Source organism: Haematobia irritans, chromosome 2 (genome assembly GCF_050003625.1).
Source record: "Haematobia irritans isolate KBUSLIRL chromosome 2, ASM5000362v1, whole genome shotgun sequence".
Lineage (NCBI taxonomy): Eukaryota > Metazoa > Arthropoda > Insecta > Diptera > Muscidae > Haematobia > Haematobia irritans.
The window spans coordinates 216,135,450-216,150,492 of record NC_134398.1 but is presented as its reverse complement, the minus strand read 5'-3'; the positions used below and the strand labels follow the sequence as shown (position 1 = coordinate 216,150,492).

At 35.5% G+C, this 15,043-nt stretch overlaps 1 protein-coding gene across 1 annotated transcript in view; it reads left to right on the top strand.

The window, feature by feature from the left end:
• Positions 1-15,043, top strand: part of spz3 (Spaetzle domain-containing protein 3) — a 95,283-nt gene that overhangs the window by 5,848 nt on the left and 74,392 nt on the right. The gene's annotated exons all lie outside the window — the stretch shown is intronic.

Here is a 15,043-nt window from a genome sequence, read left to right as displayed (position 1 = left end):
TTGTAATTTATCAACATGATGATTGACAAAACGAAATCATAGTGTGATGTCAGATTTTATTTCAAAGATACCCAGATGTCAAACTTTTTGTTTTTGAGAATCACCTAAAATAAATATTTCATGACATTTTTTGTGACATTTTTTCGTTGTTGTGTTTTTTTGACACTTCAATACATGTCGCCATAGATGTCCGCTCACATATCGTTTTGAGTATGTGGTTAATAGATTTTAAGCATATTTGGTCAAACCAGTAGATGACAGGTAAGCTAGAAAAAAACTTTAATAAAAATCAATTTTGAATCTAATCAAGAATGAAATAACAAAATAAAAAGGCGTAATGTAGTCACTCTAAGTGAAGTAAACCAAAGACGATATATGATTAGGGAGGAGAAGCCCTACCACCTTTTCATTGGAATTTGCGCATAAATAGCCGTTTGCTCATCGTAGAGCAATAAAACCTAAAAAGTGTACTATAGCGAAAATTTCCAAATACAATTAAAAAATTACAAATTCAAAATTAGCCGTTGTAAAAATGTCCATTTACATGATATCTGACTTCAAATACATGACTTAGCGTGCTATATTTTGGGACCAGACCACTAACAAATTTGTAAAATTTTCCCTAAAAAAGTCTTTTAAAAAAGGCACAATTTCTGAAAAATTGACACCCTCATTTACACATGATCTTCAATTATTCTGCATACTTTAATCTTTCTAAATCCACGGGGTGAGCTCTGGCAGCAGTCCTAGATTTTTCCTTTTTTTTTCAAAAATTTCATAAGCACAAATTTGGGAAATTTCCCTTTAACACACTCATGTCCACACCCAAAAAAAATATGTATTTCCTACAAATCGAAAGTTTAGATCAACGAATTTGTCTTATATTGGTAAAACTGAATGAGTACAAATAGATAATTTAGTATTCGAACTTTAAGACATAACTTCAGTTTTTAAACTGGAAGCTGCAATCTCAGTATTGGACGAAATCTCACTTGTTGGACTGCAGACCAATGTATCTGTATTTAAACAGAAGAACAAAAATTCTATTCGTGAACTCCAAGCCGAATTCTCAGTGTTTTGACTACTAGTTGAAGATTTTGTTAGGTTAGGTGGCAGTCCTATATTTCAGGCTCACTTAGTCTTTTGAGTCCTTTGCGATATCACAAAGACACCATACAGAAAAAAATATCACCATAATATTTCCAATTAAAAGGTAATTTAAAGTTGAAATTTTTTTCAATTAATTGATACAATTAACTTTGTAATAAAATTCTCAAGACTAAGTCAGTTAAACAGTTTTCAGTTTTTAACATCAAATCAAAGCCATTGGCTATAGATAGAACTAATAAATTTATACAAAATATTGATTTGAGTTTATTTTTTTTTTTAATGTATCGTAATGTTTTTCTTATATTAAACTAAAGTTTATTTCTTCGCTAATTGCCTTTGCCCTCCCAAAAAATGTGTAAATTAATTTTTTATGTTACTTTAATACTTGCTATAGTTTTCAATATCACATTCTGAAGTTTTCTCACCACTACAAAAATCATAAAAAGTCCAGCAGTTGTTTCTACTGACAAAGCATTTGCATTCATTCCTAGCCGGCATCACCATAGCAGATGTTCGTTTGAAGAGAATCAAGAAAACAAATTGAAATAACGAAAACCAACCATATGATCAAGGTTAAAGGCCTATAAACTAATGCTTGAGGAAGGTCAAAACAAGACAAAACTAGCCAGCATCTACGAAATGTGTCAAAATAAAAAAATATTGGTTCTTCCCAAAAGCCGAAAAATAAGTAAAACCCCCAGAAACTGTTAATACCGTAAATTGGATTAACTTTACACGCTGTTAAGCTTCAGAAGCTTATTTTTATTTAAGAATACTGGTTAAGTATTACAATAATAACAATTTTGGGGCTATCATCAATTTCAGTATCAATCACTGTTTGTTTGTTTGTGATGGCATTAATTCATTTTTTGTGTGTTTAACACCATCCAATGGAAGATGAATTATTGGGCTCAGACTTAGGAGTCATTGGTTGACAGGCATGCCAAATTTCTATTCTGTGATTGTAGATTCGCAATAGGAAGAACAAAAAATAATAAAAATTTCAAACCACAACATCATCGAAAGTTAAAAGACCGGAATAACAAGAAGCCCCCCAAATTTTAGAGACTGGTGGCATATCTTTGCATAATGGAATATTTTACCATAATGGTTGGAATAACTATTAGTAATCTTAGCCCGTAATTTTTTGGAAGCAATTTGTATAATCGAACATAGAATTGAGAATCAGTGTGAGGGTAATGGATTGCAATGCGAGAAGAAAGGGGATTTTTTCTTTAATTTTTAGGAATCACTAAACTAACCCACTCAAATATAATTTAATTTTAATTCGATTAAATTCAATGGAATGGAGTTGATTTAAAGTGAAGTTAAATCAAGTGAATTGAATTGTGAACAGAACTAAATTGTAGAGTTGTATTTAAATTAACTGAACTGAATTAAATCTAACCGAATGAATTGTACTGAAGTGAACTGAAGTAAATCGATTTGAAATTAAAACAAGTTTATGAACATTATATGCTTGCACTCAAAAATATTGTGTTTAAAAATTTGTGTTCCAAACATATAATGTTTATAGCCAAACATATGAAAAACAGTATTTTTCATCCGTGTAACAACCATGCAAAATTGGTCCATATCGGTCCACCCCCATATAAACGGACCCCCAAATTTGGATTGTGATTGCTCTAAAAGAAGCAATTTCATCCGATCCGGCTGAAATTTGGTTCATGGTGTAAGTGTATGGTATCTAATAACCATGCAAAAATTAGTCCATATCGGTCCACTTTTACGTACCCCCAAATTTGGGTTGCGATTGCTCTAAGAGAAGCAAATTTCATCCGATCCGGCTGAATTTTGGTACATGGTGTTAGTATATGGTCTCTAACAACCATACCAAAATTGGTCCATATCGGTCCATAATTACATATAGCCCCCATATAAACCGATCCCCCGATTTGACTTGCGGAGCCTCTAAGAGAAGCAAATTTAATCCGATCCGACTGAAATTTGGTACATGGTGTTAGTATAGGGTCTCTAACAACCATGCAAAAATTGGTCCATATCAGTCCATAATTATATATAGCCCCCATATAAACCGATCCCCTGATTTGAACTCCAGACCTCTTGGAGGAGCAAAATTCATCCGATCCGGTTCAAATTTGCAACGTGGTGTTAGAATGTGGTCTCTAACAAACACGCAAGAATTGGTCCATATCGGTCCATAATTATATATAGCCCCCATATAAACCGATCCCCAGATTTGATCTCCGGAGCCTCTTGGAGGAGCAAAATTCATCCGATCCGGTTGAAATTTGCAACGTGGTGTTAGTATAAGGCCGCTAATAACCATGCCAAAATTGATCCATATCGGTCTATAGTTATATATAGCCGATCCCCAATCACACAAAAATTTGTCCATATCGGTTCATAATCATGGTTGCCACTGGAGCCAAAAATAATATACCAAAATTGTATATTTATAGAAAACATTGTCAAAATGTTATTTCTCTAGCAAATTTTGTCAAAATTTTATTTCTATAGAAAATTTTTTTAGAATTTAATTTCTATAGAAAATTTTGTCAAAATTTTATTTCTATAGAAACTTTAAACTTAATTATATACGTATTTAATCGGCCTTTTTTAGTTTAATATATACCACGTATGGACTATGTGGTATATATTACGGGGTTAGGAAGTTTTAAGATACCTTGCCATCGGCTTCAGTAGAAGTTTCTACGCAATCCATGGTGGAGGGTACATAAGCTTCGGCCGGGCCGAACTTACGGCCGTATATACTTGTTTTTTTAAATATGTTGTAAGCCAGGACGTTTTTCTCGAATTTGTACATTTAACAAGTTGGCTGATAAGTCCCCGGTCTGACACATAGCTGGCGTCGCTAGTATTAAATGCATATTATTTTTATGTAATACCAACCTTCAAATGATTCGTGTCAAAATTTGACGTCTGTAAGTCAATTAGTTTGTGAGATAGAGCGTCTTTTGTGAAGCAACTTTTGTTATTGTGAAAAAAATGGAAAAAGGAATTTCGTGTTTTGATAAAATACTGTTTTCTGAAGGGAAAAAATACGGTGGAAGCAAAAACTTGGCTTGATAATGAGTTTCCAGACTCTGCCCCAGGGAAATCAACAATAATTGATTGGTATGCAAAATTCAAGCGTGGTGAAATGAGCACGGAGCACGGTGAACGCAGTGGACGCTCGAAAGAGGTGGTTACCGACGAAAACATCAAAAAATCCACAAAATGATTTTGAATGACCGTAAAATGAAGTTGATCGAGTTAGCAGAGGCCTTAAAGATATCAAAGGAACGTGTTGGTCATATCATTCATCAATATTTGGATATGCGGAAGCTCTGTACAAAATGGGTGCCGCGCGAACGCACATTTGACCAAAAACAACAACGTGTTGATGATTTTGAGCGGTGTTTGCAGCTGTTAACTCGTAATACACCCGAGTTTTTCCGTCGATATGTGACAATGGATGAAACATGACTCCATCACTACACTCCTGAGTCCAATCGACAGTCGGCTGAGTGGACAGCAACCGGTGAACCGTCTCCGAAGCGTGGAAAGACTCAAAAGTCCGCTTGCAAAGTAATGGCCTCTGTTTTTTGGGATGCGCATGGAATAATTTTTATCAATTAACTTGAGAAATGAAAAATCATCAACAGTGACTATTATATGGCGTTCTTGGAGCGTTTGAAGGTCGGAATCGCGGCAAAACGGTCCCATATGAAGAAGAAATAAGTGTTGTTCCACCAAGACAACGCACCGTGCCACAAGTCATTGAGAACGATGGCAAAAATTCATGAATTTGGCTTCGAATTGCTTCCCCACGCACCGTATTTTCCAGATCTGGCCCCCAGCGACTTTTTCTTGTTCTCAGACCTCAAAAGGATGCTCGCACGGAAAAAAATTTAGCTGCAATGAAGAGGTGATCGCCGAAACTGAGGCCTATTTTGAGGCAAAACCGAAGGAGTACTACCAAAATGGTATCAAACAAGTATATACAGCAGTAAGTTCGGCCGGGCCGAATCTTAAATACCCACCACCATGAACCAGATATTAGGGTTTCCTTTGAAATTTCAGGAGGGCTAGAGGACTTGAGGACACTTCCCGAAGATAAATTTAAAGATTTCACCTATGAGGACTATATTAGATTCTGGATTTATAAGAACCATTTTTGTTTGAATTTTAGAGGAATCATTAACTTCTCTTGTAAGTGTACAAGAAAATTATAAAATAACGTCTTGATTTGAAATCTTAAATCTGTAGAAGTAAAATCTGGAAATTTTACATTGAGTTTCAAGCAATTTTCATGATCAGTGCGGCTTCTACACCCTCAAGAAGTCGGTCCATATGGAGGCATTACCAAATGGACCGATAAAAACTTAATCCGATACACGTTTTTGTGAGCCTAAAATACCAGAATATTTACAATTTCAGGCAAATCAGATAAAAACTACGGTTTCTAGAAACCGAAGGAGTTAAATCGGGAGATCGTTCTTATGGGGGCTATACTAAAATATGGACCGATACTCACCGTTTTCGGCACACCTCTTTATGACCTGAAAATACCTCTAGATTTCCAATTTCAGGCAAATAGGATAAAAACTTCGGATTCTAGAAGCCTAAGAAATAAAATCAGGAAATCGGTCTATATGGGGGCTATACCAAAATATGGACCGATACTCACCATTTTCGGCACATCTCTTTATGGTCCTAAAATACCTCTAGATTTTCAATTTCAGACAAATTGGATAAAAAGTACGGTTTCTATAAGCCCAAGACCCCAAATCGGGAGGTCACACATATTTGTGGTCCTACAATACCTCTAGATTTCCAATTTCAGGTAAATTGAATAAAAACTGCGGTTTCTATAAGCCCAAGAAGTAAAATCGGGAGATCGGTCTATATGGGGACTATACCAAAATATGGACCGATACTCACAATTTTTGGCACACGTATTTGTGGTTCTACAATACCTCTAGATTTCCAATTTCAGGTATATTGAATAAAAACTGCGGTTTCTAAAAGCCCAAGAAGTAAAATCGGGAGATCGGTCTATATGGGGGCTATACCAAAACATGGACCGATACTCACCGTTTTTGGCACACCTCTTTATGGTCATAAAATACCTCTAGATTTCAAATTTCAGGCAAATTGGATAAAAACTACGATTTCTATAAGCCCAAGACCCCAAATCGGGAGGTCGGTTTATATGGGGACTATATCAAAACCTTGACCGATATAGCCCATCTTCGAGCTTGACCTGCCTGCAGACAAATGACGAGTTTGTGCAAAATTTCAGCACGATTGCTTCATTATTGAAGACTGTAGCGTGATTGCAACAGACAGACAGACAGCCAGACAGACAGACGGACAGACGGACATCGTTATATCGTCTTAAAATTTCTCCCTGATCAAGAGTATATATACTTTATATAGTCGGAAATCGATATTTCGATGTGTTACAAACGGAATGACAAACTTATTATACCCCCGTCACCATTCTATGGTGGTGGGTATAAAAAAACAAGTATATACGGCCGTAAGTTCGGCCAGGCCGAATCTTATGTACCCTTCACAGTGGATTGCATAAAGACTTGTACTAAAGACTGTCATCCACAATCGAATTACTTGGGTTGTGGTATCTTAAAACTTCTTAACGTCGTTTTCTAAATTGTGAGTTAGTCCATACGTGGTAGAGAGCCAGAATTGAAACATGGGGTTCGCTTATGTGGGGGCTATATGCAATTATGAACTTGATATGGACCAATTTTTGTGTGATTGGGGATCGATTTATCTGGGGGCTATATATAACTATAGACCGATATGGACCTAGTTAGGCATGGTTGTTAACGGCCACATACTACACGCACAGAAAAAACATGTTTGGACATGGTTGCCGCATCCATTTAATGCTTATTTAGAGTATGTAATTGTCGCGAAAACCATGTATTTTGTCTTTGTAAAAATAATTTTCGAGCGGAGAAAAATATATGTTGGTAATAAGCATTTAAATGGTTCTCAAATGCCGCAAACATGTTCTATTATTTAAATGATAGAATTTGAGACCATTATATGGTCAGGAAAATCATGTATCTGACCATTAAATTTTTTGACTTTTTTGCAGAGAAAAAAATATTTTTATAGTTTACGTATAGACATGTCTACAACCATTACATGGCCATAAAGACCATGTACATTGTTTTCGTGACCATTTAATTTTTTAATTTTTTTGCAGCGACAAGAATTTTATAAAAACATTGAGCAGGTACACACGATTTTCATTTTGCGCGTCAGTCGTGTGTTGATTGTTTCTTGGAATGGACGGAGAATACGGAATTATTGTGTTTTGTGTTAATTTATTTATTCAGAAATGGCACGTGGTTTTATGTGAATACAAAAAAGGAAAGTGTAATTGAAAAAAATATACCTGGTTTTTGTTCTGCATTTTGATATATGGTATAATTTATTTTTATTTGCAGTTACATGATGTCTGCGTTTGTACATTTGATGGGCACGAAGTAAATATGGAATGATTACTTATTGTTGAAATTGAACCAAACTAGAGTGTGTAAAAATATGTGAAGTTTGCTTGCACGACATTATAAATACAAATAAACAATGAATTAGTTTATAAATAAATAAAAACAAATAAATAAAGTTGATTTTGTGTTTTCTTTTCTCAAGTGGCGTCCTTTTTTCGACGACGAAAAAAGTTTTTTCATAAAAATCAAAACATTTTAGGTTGTGACCATGTTCTTTTAACTAGAAGAAAAACATTTTTGACGAATAACATAACATTTTAGATCGTGACCATTGTCTTTTAATGGAAACAAAATTCTTTTTATCAATATAATAACATTTTAGATGAGGACAATTGTATTTTTCTTAGAACCATGTTCACTGAGCCAACATGGTTGCAGGTTAAAATGTTACATGGTCGCCGCAAAAATAGCTGCTATCATATTATTTTGCTCTTCGAATATGATTGTGACAATCATGTTTCTTCTCTGCGTGTAGCACAATGTACCAAATTTCAACTGACTCGGATGAAATTTGCTCCTCCAAGAGGCTCCAAAACCAAATCTCGGAATCGGTTTATATGGGGGCTATATATGATTATGGGCTGATATGGACCACTTTTGGCATGGTTGTTAAATATCATAACTACCATCACGTACCAAATTTCAACCAGATCGGATGGATTTTGCTTCTCCAAAAGGCACCGGAGGTCAAATCTGGGGATCGGTTTATATGGGGGCTATATATAATTATGGACTGATATGAACCAATTCCTGCATGATTATTGGACACCATATACTAACATCACGTACCAAATTTCAACCGAATCGGATGAATTTTGCTCTTCCAAGGGGCTTCGGAGGTGAAATCTGGGGATCGGTTTATATAAGGGCTATATATAATTATGGACTGATTTCGACCAATTTTTGCATGGGTGTTTGAGGGCATATATTAACACCACGTACCAAATTTCAACTGAATTAGATGAATTTTGGTCTTCCAAGAGGTTCCGGAGGTCAAATCTGGTGGTCGGTTTATATGGGGGCTATATATAATTATGGTCCGATGTGGACCATTTTTTGCATGGCCATTAGAGACGATATACTAACACCATGTACCAAATTTCAGCCAGATCGGATGAAATTTGCTTCTCTTAGAGGCTCCGCAAACGCATGGGGGCTATATGTAAAAGAGGACCGATATGGCCCATTTGCAATACCATCCGACCTACATAAATAACAACTACCTGTGCCAAGTTTCAAGTAGATAGCTTGTTTCGTTCGGAAGAAAGCGTGATTTCAATAGACGGACGGACGGACATGCGTAGATCGACGCAGAATTTCACCACGAACCAGAATACAGGATTACATTGAATCGTTTGGAATTTGGAAATTTGGAAATTTTGTTGAATTAAGTTAATTTAGTTAATTGTTTGTCAAGAAAAATTTAATCATCCCTAGGGTATTCGTTAATTAACAGATGATAACAAGTTAATGAAATTTTCGGTCCGTGGTTAATAAGGAAGCGATGTATGTTATTCATTTGTGGTGAAGTTGATGATTTGCAGATGGTCAGGATTTGAAGGAAACTTCAGGAACTGATGAATTCGTCAATGCTTATGTATGTGATCGCGAACTGATTAATTTCGTTGACTCGCAAATTTAAACGATTGGTCGAAGCCTTGGTATTTGACCTATTCGTTTCGGGTCGGACGAATCATTAAAAACTCACTTATTGATGCCTCGAGATTAAAATGCCCTCTATTTAACCCTAGAAAGCTTAACCTACTTCAGGAACTGATGAATTCGTCAATGCTTATGTATGTGATCGCGAACTGATTAATTTCGTTGACTCGCAAATTTAAACGATTGGTCGAAGCCTTGGTATTTGACCTATTCGTTTCGGGTCGGACGAATCATTAAAAACTCACTTATTGATGCCTCGAGATTAAAATGCCCTCTATTTAACCCTAGAAAGCTTAACCTACTGAAAGGCACAGTTAAGCTAAAAACACGTCTGTTGGACATTTCATTGTTTGTCATTATGTGGACAAAATTTATGGATTTTTGTTTTAAATTTATGTACTTACACCGATTCTATATACAAATCTTTTGGCTAAACGTTCATTTATTGTGTAATAAAAAAAAAACATCACATTTTCGGTACTCACTTTCATGTGGGAGAGCGAAAAAACTAAAAAAAGGTATACATCTCTCTGACGTAGATAAGCTATTTAGGGTTATAGTTGCCTTGTGGTTTCAAACAAATCGTCTCGGGTCGAACAGGCAGTTAGTGTGCAGATTGGAGACTCAGTGATTCAAGATCTACATACCCAAATACCAAAGTTTGCAACTTCTTATCGAAACCTCATTGATTATAATATAGGATATACCTCTGCGTTTGTGCTGAAGAATGAAACTTTGAACCGAAAACCGAACTCTCAGTGTTTTAACTGTAGATCGTAGACTCAGTTTTGTTGGAACCTCAGCAATTGAACTACAGACCGAAAATTTTATGTTTAAGGTGCTGGACGGTACCTCAATTGTTAACCTGCAAAACAAAATGTCAGTGTTTGAACTACTGGTTGAAACCTGGAAAATTTATCAGTATTTCAGCTTCAGTGTTTGAACTGAAGACAGACAATTCAGTATTGGAACTAGAAGACATAACTTCATTATTTAAATTGGAAACTGAAGCCTCAGTGTTTTAGTAGCCTTCAGAAGACATAGTTTTTGAATTACTAGCTTCTCAGTTGTTGAACTGAAGATCAAGCTGTATTCCCAGTATTTGGTCTAATGGTTGAAACCTCAGTGATTTAACTGATTCAAGTCGAAATCTTAGTGCTTAAGCTGCAGGCTAAAATATCAGTAATTGATGTGCAGAGAGATAATTCAGTATTTGAACTACAAGACATAAATTCTGATTTCAAAATAATCTCAGTGGTTTACTCTAAGCCGTAATGTCAGTATTTAGACTACAGGCCGAAAACTCAGTGTTTGATGTCTCAATGGTTCAGTGATTGAACTACAGAGAGATAATTTATTGATTTATTCAGTATTTAAAGTGGGAACTAATGTCCCAGTGTTTTAGTTGCAATTAGGAGATTTTGTGATTGAATTGGTGGTCAGTTGATGAGCTCCAAGCCATATTGCCAGTATTTGGACTGCTGGAAGAAACCTAAAAGTCTTGAATTGCAGGCCAAACATCAGTAGACCACTGATTAAAACCTCAATGTTTGAACAGCTTCAGTCTGAAGTGCTCGAGCTGCAGGGCAAAACATTAGCGATTGAACTGCCGAGAGATAATTCAGTATTCGAACTACAAGACATAACTTCTGTTTGTAAAATAGAGAGTCTCAGTGTTTTAGATACCTTCCAAAGACTCAGTATTTGAACTACTGGTCGAAACCTCAGTTGTTGAACATAAGATTGAAGTGTCTGTAAAGGGAAACCTTGAGCTACAGTGCAAAATATCAGTGATTGAACTGCCGAGAGATAATTCAGTATTCGAACAACAAGACAAAACTTCTGTGTGTAAAATAGAGAGTCTCAGTGTTTTAGATGCCTTCTAAAGACTCAGTATTTGAACTACTGGTCGAAACCACAGTTGTTGAAGAACAGACCGAAATGTCTAGAGAAACAAACCTCAGTTGTTTGCTCCAAGCCGTAATGCCAGTATTTGGGCTGCTGGCCGAAAATCAATGTTTGAACTACTGCAGGTTGAAGTCTCAATGGCTGAGCTGCAGGCGAAAACTACAGGTCGAAAACTCATTTATTAAACTACTGTAGGCTGAAGTATCAATGGTTGAGCTGCAGGCCAAAACATCAGTGATTAAACTGCAGAGAGTTAATTCAGTAGACGAACTACAAGACAAAACTTAGAATTTAAACCGAAGTGTTTTAGTTGCCATCAGAAGACTTCGTGGTTGAATTGGTGTAGAAACTCCAATTGTTGAACTCCAAGTCATAAGTGGACTGCTGAAAGAAACCTCAAAGTCTCCTACTGCAGGCCATACATCAGTGGACCACTGGTTGAAACCTTCGTGTTTGAACATCTTCAGTCCGAAGTGCTCGAGCTGCAGAGCAAACAATCGGCGGTTGAACAGCAGATAGATAATCCGAACTACAAGCCATTACTTCTGTGTGTAAAATGGTAACTGAAGTCTCAGCGTTTTAAATTTCATCCAAAGACTCAGTGTTTGAACTGCTGGTCGAAACCTCAGTTGTTGAACAGCAGGCCAAAGTCTTTGCAAAAGTAAACCTCAGTTGTATATTCCAAGCCGTATTGCCAGAATTTCGATTACTGCAGGATGAAGACTCAATACTGAACCGCAGGACAAAACATGTGTGATTGAACTTCGGAGAGAGAGAAATTTCAGTATTCGAACGGCAAGACATAGCTTCAGTGTTGAAGACAGAAACTGAAATCTTAGTGTTTTAGTTGACATCGGAAGACTTTGTGTTAGAACTGCAGCAGGACGAAGCCGAAGCGGGCCAAAACTTTATTGTTTAAACTATCTCAGTGTTTTAGGTGACATAGGAAAACTTTGTGTTAGAACTGCTGCAGGACGAAACCGCAGTTGTTGATTTCCAAGCCGTGTTGTCAATATTTTGGATACTGGCTGAAACCTTATTGGTTGAAATACTGCAGGCCAAATCTTAGTTCTTTAATTGCAGTCTAAATCATCAGACAGATAATTCAGTATTATAACTGCATGACGTAACTTCAACTGCAGACTTATTGTTGGAATGTTGTCCAAACACCCAGTTTTTGAACACCAGGCAGCAGCCTTATTTGTAGAGCTCTTGAGCGAAATGTAAAAATTTGCTCGAAACTTCAGAGTTTTAATTGAAAATTGAAATGCAGGCCGAGACCTCGACTTTTACACTTCAGGACGAAATCTCAGTGTTTGAAGTGACGGTCGATAACTCAGTTTTTTAGCGTTACTTTAACTTCAGGCCGATTTCTTTCTTTCTTTCTTTATTGATCCATATCAGTACAAGAAGTATGAACTTATAATTGGTACTGTATGCAAAAGTTATTATAATAAATGTGTCACAACAGTGTAAATATTTAAAATAATAGAAATAATAATAAAAATAAAATATAAACATATATATTTTTTTAATTGAATAACAATAATAAACAAATAACATTTATATTTAATCTAATTCTCTCGAAATATACATCTATTTGACAAATTAAATAATTATTATACATACATAAATGCTTAAAATATTAACTTATGTCATCAAAGAAAAATGATTTTGCAGTCTGTTCTTAAATTGTTGGTGATTACTTGTGCTTTTCAAATGTGAAGGTAGATTGTTCCACAGCCGAGAAGTAAATATGAGAAATTGTCTATCCGATACATATAACGAGACCTAATTGGAATGATTGATTTTATCCTAGACGATCGTGAAAAATGTAATCTTTGAAGCAGATATTTCGGTTCACCCAAATAAATTATTTTGTGAAGAAATATTAGGTATCTGAAATTCAGCAGGTTCATAAAAGTCATTTGACAGATTTGAGGACTGTATCTAGAAATACTTTCATAACGCCCTACACCATATACAAATCGGGATATATCGTTAAACAAAATTTGCAGTTTCCTCTTATGGATATAATTTCACAGCAATATGTGAGTCTCGAAAGTAAGTATGACTTGGCAATCAATAAACGAATGTACGTAGGAATAAAATATTGTATGTTCCAGAGATTTCGAAGCATACCATACACAGTTCCTATGGTGATGTCTATATGTCGGTTCCAAGATAGTCCCGTATCAAATGTCACACCCAAATTCTTCGCGTATGTGGCATATTCAATTTGACAACCGTCGATGGAGATCATTGGTAATGCGCTCGGGTCAAAAGTCCTACGCGACAAAACTAAACACTTTGTCTTACCAGGGTTAAGCTTCAATCCATTGTCTATCGCCCATTGATTGACCCGTCTCAAACTATTATTTATGCTGTCTACACAGCTCAGGATGTTCGAGCAATCACTCGAAAAACACAATTGGACATCGTCTGCATCGTCATTTGGAGACTGTAAACAGAAACATATCTCTACTGATCAACTGCTTGTCAAAACATTCTAGCTCCAGTGAAGACTTTGTTTTCGAACTGCATACAAAACTTAGTTTTCTTCTGAGGGTATCAAGGTTTATTGACATAAAATGGAATCTGACATGATAGAAGATCTCCACCTGAATTCTTCAACTTGGACTAACAATAGGTTAGAAAAGAAGAATAAAAACATTTTAGAAGTCAATATTAGTTCGGTAAATATTTGAACCTATATCAAATATTCAATTAAACAACCGTTAAATTCTAAATATAACATACAACTCAACGAACCAGATGGCTAAAAACTGCTCCAATTGAAGTTTTGTATCATGAAATTATTTTTTGACCAAATTTATTTTAACATTTTTTGGTAATGTCACATCTCTCATGTGTCATACTTATGATATTTGATATTAATCCCCATTCGTTTCGTTTATATAAAAAAACATTGATAATCCATAAATAAAGCACACAAGTTGTGTTTGAGAAAATCCCAAGATAAGCTAAGTAATGCCAAATTTAGAGCATTTTATGTGTGAATTAACAAATCTTTTTGGGGAAATGAATTAATATTTGTGTCCAACATTTTTATGAATGCTTCTCTTTTTTGCTGGCTACAATATAAAATTTTGATTAATGTATATTTACAAAAAAAAAAAACTCTTTTTTTACTTAAAATTACTAATGCAGCTTATTTCGTTTATATCGTGATCAACCGATTTTTTTGTGCTAGCCAAATAAAGTGTTTGTGGTTTGCATGCAATAAAAACGGCAGCTTGTGTACAGATGTTTTCTCCACCCACACTTGAAATGCCTGGCCATTTGCTGCTAACTAACTTCTATTGCTCTCAATCGCTTGACCAAACAATCACAATCATTGAAATGCTGTGAAATAATAGATTGTTCCGACTCATTACTGTGTCAATATTTTATACACGAGCTATCGATACAAAGAATTGATTCAATGAGATCATAGTGAAGAACAGTGGTTTTAAGAAACTAAATTTCGAGGAATTGACATTTTTCGAAAATTGCCAATAGATGTCGTTTGAATCGTCTGGAAGTTGCGATGTTACCTCGTTCTGGAGGATTTGTCATTGACTTGTTGACTGTGGCATAAGTAGTCATGATATCACCAAGGAACTAAACATTTACTAAACGGTTTTTAACCATTTAAAAAGTCTGGCCACAATCAGAAGTTCTATATGTGGCTACCAAATTTGTTATCCCGGTTTTTGTCAAGCTATGTTATAACATTGAGTATGAAACGAAACCCATTGTTGATATGTTCTGGACTTTCCCACCAGTTATTCATACCACAGTGATGAAGCAATTCAAAGAAAATTGTG